Source organism: Anomalospiza imberbis, chromosome 2 (assembly GCF_031753505.1).
Source record: "Anomalospiza imberbis isolate Cuckoo-Finch-1a 21T00152 chromosome 2, ASM3175350v1, whole genome shotgun sequence".
NCBI lineage: Eukaryota > Metazoa > Chordata > Aves > Passeriformes > Viduidae > Anomalospiza > Anomalospiza imberbis.
In genome coordinates, this window is record NC_089682.1 from 81378426 (window position 1) to 81384752 (window position 6327).

The 6327-nt window shown below is 36.1% G+C and overlaps 1 long non-coding RNA gene across 3 annotated transcripts; it reads left to right on the forward strand.

Annotated features, from left to right (window-relative positions):
* The first annotated feature begins 2034 nt into the window (after nucleotides 1-2034).
* On the forward strand, nucleotides 2035-5998 carry LOC137466848 (uncharacterized). 3 transcript variants are annotated; one of them, XR_010995311.1, is made up of 3 exons: nucleotides 2035-2268; nucleotides 2768-2857; nucleotides 5831-5998. It is a non-coding gene; the product is annotated as an uncharacterized lncRNA (long non-coding RNA). The 3 variants fall into 3 exon arrangements; XR_010995307.1 differs by having other exon boundaries at nucleotides 2785-2857; XR_010995310.1 differs by lacking the exon at nucleotides 2768-2857.
* The last annotated feature ends 329 nt before the right edge of the window (nucleotides 5999-6327 follow it).

Below are 6327 nucleotides of genomic sequence, written 5' to 3' on the forward strand. Positions count from 1 at the left end.
AAAGACACTTTATTATTGTTTGAAATTTCCAAACTTTGATGTGTGGGTAGATATTTAGAGCCAAACCGAAAATGCTTCTGCTTCTAAAGACTGCATAATACAAAGTCTATTCCAGTAAATTATTCTTTGGAATAATGTGGTTTTAAGTTGTGTTTACTTTTGAGAATCTGATCTGCAGGAATGTGATCTCCTCATATACCTCATGAGAGTTCAACTTTGTTCAACACATGATAGGCTGTTAATCTCCATCAAAATGTATACCCAAAGCTCTTAATCAGTCAGGGCAGTGACAGAAATCATGTGTCATGGCTTTGCCAGCACAGCAGCAAGTACAAATAAAAATATTCTCATGGTCTCAGGAGAAACTTGTCACTGGGGTAAGCATGAATGTAAATTGTAAAGAGTGGCAACCCAAAAAAGGAAGTTATGTTTCTGTCTGAGTTAGAGATGGTTCTAAGATGCTATAGAAATGGGTGCCTGGACATGCCTGGATGTTCCATAGCTTCCCCAGAAGATGGTGAATCTGATTCTCAGGTTGAGGCTGTGCTCTCCCTCTTGTCTCCCATTCTTTATTCCACTGATATTTTCAGAAGCAGCTAAGAACCTTGTGTGATTTCCAATGGGATTTCAAACAGTCATCACTTCCCCATTACAGGGACCAGCTAAAAATTAGCCCGCTAAAAATTCAAGATATTGCAGGAAGTGAAGCCCTGTCTCAGCTGTATGTACTACAAGATGTGTGTAACAGCTTCTTGCCATCACCTGCAAGCACAGACAAGCCTCACTCTGCTCAGAGTTCAGAAAGTCTGATCCATATTCCTGCAGATTTTTGGTCACAAGTCTTACTCTCATAAATCCATGAAATTAAATTATTAAATTATTGTAAACAGACAAGCCTCACTCTGCTCAGAGTTCAGAAAGTCTGATCCATATTCCTGCAGATTTTTGGTCACAAGTCTTACTCTCATAAATCCATGAAATTAAATTATTGTAAACATATTAATTTTGTGTTATTAAATAAATGAAAAAAAAGAGACATCTGTTCCCCAAACTGATTTTAGGGAAGAAAGCTGAAGTCAAAAACAAACCTTTACCTTTTTCAGACTGTTCTCATACATTTTCCTCTAATACAAATGAAAAAGAATTGCACAAAAAGTCAACTATCATTTTTCTTAGAGAAAGAGACATGATTGGAAATGTTCTTTTCTTTTTAGAAATGAGAGGAAAATTAAAAAGGAGTTAATGAAAAAGCACAATTAAAAAGTTGCCTTAGACAAATAACACTAACCATTTTCTGTGGTATATTTTTAATGGTACCATTAGAAAAGCTTTGCTATCTGTTAAATTCATTACAATGAAACAACTGTGACTCTTAAAACAACATTTTACATATCTTTTACTTGAACATGGATGCACATTACTGCTATTCATTTCAGCAGTAAAATGTTTTCTCAGGTGTGTTGGTCAAGCAACATTACCGAAAGATGCCAAAATGTCTCCTGACATTTTTTAAACCTCAAAATTCCCCTTAAAGGAAATACAGGCATAGATGGTAGTGGACATCCTATAAGATGTTGATGAAACATAAGTCATTGCCTTAAAATAAAAAGTTACTGGTTATATTTCTTTTTCTTTTTCAGTTCTTTCAGTTGAGGCCAATTTTTACCACAACATTATTATTTGTCTAAAGTAGAAAGAAAGAAAGAAAGAAAGGTCTGTTTCATGTCTCTAATGGCTTTAAATTTGCTTACTTGTCTGAAAAAACTTAGTGTCTTAAGCAGCTATGTACCCATATTTCTTAAAGAAAAGGAAATCCATTAATTGAAGACACATTTCACTACTGCATTCAACTCAAAATCTAGCTTATAAGTGAATGAAGGAAATAATTTTTCCTTTACTATTCAAACTTTACTCTGAAGCTTTAGCCAGAGTATTTGCTCTCAGGAGTAAGCATTGTCAGTTCAGCTGCAGCCTGTGTCTTCTTAAACTGTGTGCTGGTGACTTATGACAAATATAGAGTAGCAAGCGGGTCACAGCTGAAAGCACATAATCTAACCTCATCAGTGGATAGTCACCCACACCTTCTGACAACAACTATTCCAGCTAAAACTGAAGACAGGAAATCCCCTGTGATTTAGGATTTATCAAGTGGCAAGTGGCTGAATTTGGAAAGCTCTAGTTTTTAATGCTTAAACTTATTGGTCACCAGCTTTAGTTTCCTAATGCCATCATTCCTTGACAAACCACTCAGGTTAGTACTGAACTAAGGTACCCAACTATGTTATAGTTTTGATTTAGTTTTGGTAATTTCACAGGATTGCTTAAAGAAAAATGTAGTTGTGAGTTTATCCAACTTCAGTTGAGCCTAAGGTGTAATTCAGTGGAGAATTAGCTCAATGACATACCATGGCTCTGGATTTTAAAACAGCAGAAGAATGGTGCCACCTGAACTGATAAAGCTAATGTTATTAATATCATATGAGCACTGAGCAAGGAGGAAATCTGGCAAGAAAATCTAACTGGACAGCTAACCTTGCTAAGTGTATAAGGAAAAGGGAGAAGATTTACAAGAAATGTGGGTATGAGTCTTTGAAGTCAGGATATCATAGTATAAATTGAGAAGTACAAAAACATAATCACCAATTAAACTTAAAAAACCTGTTAAAATACAGTTCTGGTGGTCACCTTACCATAAAAATAATTGACCACATCCCCTGACAAAATGGTGATAGGCAGTAAAGTAACTTAGTAGCAACCCCCAGATTAGATGAATATTTGACTCAGTTATCAAGAGGAAGTATAACATTGACTGGGATGATAACACTGGGGAGAGAGGAACAAAAGTGTGACAAACATGGTAAGCCATGGAAAAAAGGGCTGTACTGAAGCCCACCCCATTCATCTCCCTGGGGAATGTCAGCTCCAGGATTTGCAGTGAAGGTTCCGATCAAATTTCTGTCTGGCTGCAGGTACATATGGCAGATAGAGGGAGAGAGAGCACCATGTTAGATTTAAAAGCAGTAGTAATGCTTATAAATAGAAAATGTAAGGAAAAGATCCAGGCAGTTGCATTTCCATTTGCTGTCATGGGTCATTTTTTTCTCAGCAGCATAAAAAGATTTAGGAAACATATTGAAAGGGAAAGTAATTAAAACATGAATGTTAAAGGGGAGTGTTATAAAGAGCAATGCACATTTACCAGAGTTGTATGTGCCAGACTTATCTGAGAACTTTCTCTGATATGACAGCTTATTTTCTAGGCAAAAAAATGTAATGGATTGTATTTGTCTGGATTTCTTCAACACATTAGATAGGGTATTTCTTGAAAAATTACTAGTTGGGTGGAAATGATGTGGATAAGCACAGGAATTTTGAGGTAAGTGATGAGCTGGCTGAAGAGAAGATAACCACATAGCATTTTGAGATTTCAAGACCACTTTCTTATGGTTCACCTTTCATTGTTTCCATTGACAAACAAGTTTTAGAACATTTATATGCAGAAGACATATTCCTTGTAAAAGAATTCATTGGGAGGATGTCAAAACTGCAACATCTGGAAAGAAACTGTGGCTAAAATGAAAGTTCACGTGCACATAAACCAGTAACAAGAATTTCTAATGTAGGAGTTTGAAAGTTTTCAGAGTACAGTAAGGGGTTCAAATGTGCAATGATCCACCAGCAACTTCTGACTTAGTCAGCAGTGTTAATGTCATGCACTGTGAAGCACTAAGAAGGTCACATTGCATGTCCTGTGGTCAGGTCTGGCTAATGTCTTTTAAAGCAAATGAGCTTAAATTATAACAGTTTAGCAAAGGGCCATTAGTGCTACAGGAGGCATGGACAACCTGTGCAGAGAGCTGACAAAAAATTTGGCTTACATGGGACAATGAAGTCAGGAATGGGCCAGAGTTGTGTTTCATACAAACTGAGGTGCGGTAGAACTACATGAGTTGAATGAACCATGTCAGTGAAAGTGAGGATGGCCTGGCTATGAATTAAGACAGGCTGGGTAACAGAAAAGTTTTTGCCTCCAGAAGGAGAAGGTTCTGTGACATCCTTCTAACACAAATAAAAGGGGGCAATAACTGTCTGCTTGCAAGGTGACACTTTACAGGTTCCTGAAAGGTCCTGAGCACCATCACTCTGTGATGCTCCACGAGGCTGAATTCAGCCTCAATTTACAGCATTTCCACTCAATTGACAGCATTTACTTGCACTTTGGGATAAATGCACTCCGAAACTTCCTCAGATTTCTGTGCTGATTTGCATTAATCTGCAATATCAAAGTTTAAAAACCATTTCTGTTAACCGGAGTCATCCACTAGTGAAAAAATGGAATTTCTAAAATCCTTTTCAGCATTTTGCTAAATCTTTTCCTGAATAATAATTTTCATATTTTTTTCCTAAGGCTTTTAAAAAAGCCAGTACTGGGACAGGCCTGATAATAATTAGGGAATTAGCAGAGTGTTACCTGAGGGGCTGCAGGCTTGCACAAAACTATGGAAATATTTATAAGTTAATGTTGGGTTTGAGAAGATATATTTATGAATTTTGAATTAAAAAAAAGAAATGTGAGGAAGACAGTGTTTTTTTAAAATACTTAGCTTCTGAACAGAAAAGGGGGCTAAAAATTATCATAGTTATTAGAGTGAACTGGAGCTGCTTCAATATTTTCTTTACAAAATAGTATTTGAATAATCTTTGGGGTAACAATATAAGGCACTGATTTATTTTAATTCTTTGTAAGAAAGATAGAAATATAACACTGCTTTTGAAATCTCACATTTAACTTACTCAGACAGTCCTGCAAATACTTAATGACAATTTATGTTCACTTTCCAAATTCCAAACTATGAAATGATAAATTTTTAAACTTTTCCCCCAACATTTGCACATCCGAGACTTTGCAGATCCAGTGTGGGCATGTCCTGAGCAAAATATGCCTCTGAACTTTCAGTCTATGAGGTGCTATGAATATTGCTTTCCTCAGTGCTGAAAAGAACATGATGAAAGTGAAGGAATTTTGACTTCAGCCTGTGGAAAAATGTTTGGTTTTGACATTTCAAAAATGTCAAACATTAATTAAAACAAAACGCTCCATTTTTTTAAAGATCCACCGATTGTATCAAAATTTGTTGAATAAGCACTGGAAATCTGCATTCTGGCAAATAAACACTACAGAGGCATGTGAGACACATGTGCTTGTCACACTCTGATATTACAATGCTTCCTGTAGGGCTTTTGGCTTAGGTCAGCCCAAGTCACCCAGGTAATCCAATATTTGTGATTTGAGAAACTGCATGGGTCTAGTGATTTCTCCAGTATGGGACAACCTCAACAATCTGTTCAGTTGTGATTCCATACCACTGAGGTAGTATCAATGCCAGGGATTGCTGATCATGCTCCATTTACTGCTCTGGAAGTAGCAATTTCAATTTTTTGTTACTCTGTCAGCTAAAAGGCCTCTACACTTGCAAGGGAATAAAGTTCCAACTCCTGTTTTCTGTAAGCAAGTAGAGTATCTTTTCCTCTGAATTCTGAAATAACAAAGAATAAAATAAATTCTTTAAATTAGCACCCAAGTACACAGATAGAACTCCAGATATCACAAGTGCATAAAGTTGTTTCAAATTAGAGGATGCTCACTAAGTCACTGTAAATTGCACTGTCCTGCTGACTGCAATGAAAGTATTCCAACTAATGTTATCCCAGGATCAGGATAACTTAAAGCATGTCATACATATATCTTTATACACTTAATGCAGATAGTAAATTATTAATTCTAAGTCTGAAGAAGTCTTTTTTTGTTTTATTTTCTTTTGTTTGGCAGTGAATGAGACACAGATACAAGTAGTTGACTGATGGGTGCCTGCAGGATGCATTATGTCACTGCAAAGCTGATGTGATCAACTACTGGTTTTAAAGAATATTCACTGAAGGTTAATCTTTGCTAGTTTTACTTAGTTTCTTTCTATGTATACTTTCTTGATTCATTGCAGTGTGAGCACACATGCAGGCAGGGACTAAAATGAATTAATTTTCTCTTTTAGGAGGTTTTGAAGTCTAATCAAGACTGAAATACCTGAAGTATTCTGTTTTGCTGGAAACTGTTCTGATGCCTCACATGTGGCATGGGAACTACCCCTTCTTAGGTTCTAAAGGTACAAACTGGTAAACAGTTAACATTTGTTTATCCTGTTTTTGACACATACAGGAAAAATAAGTTATTTAGGTCTTTCTTTCTTTTTGGATTGGAATTTTACTGCTTCTTTAAGCAACATTTATGAAGTAGATTTTGAGATATTTTCAAGCGCAAAAATGTATTTG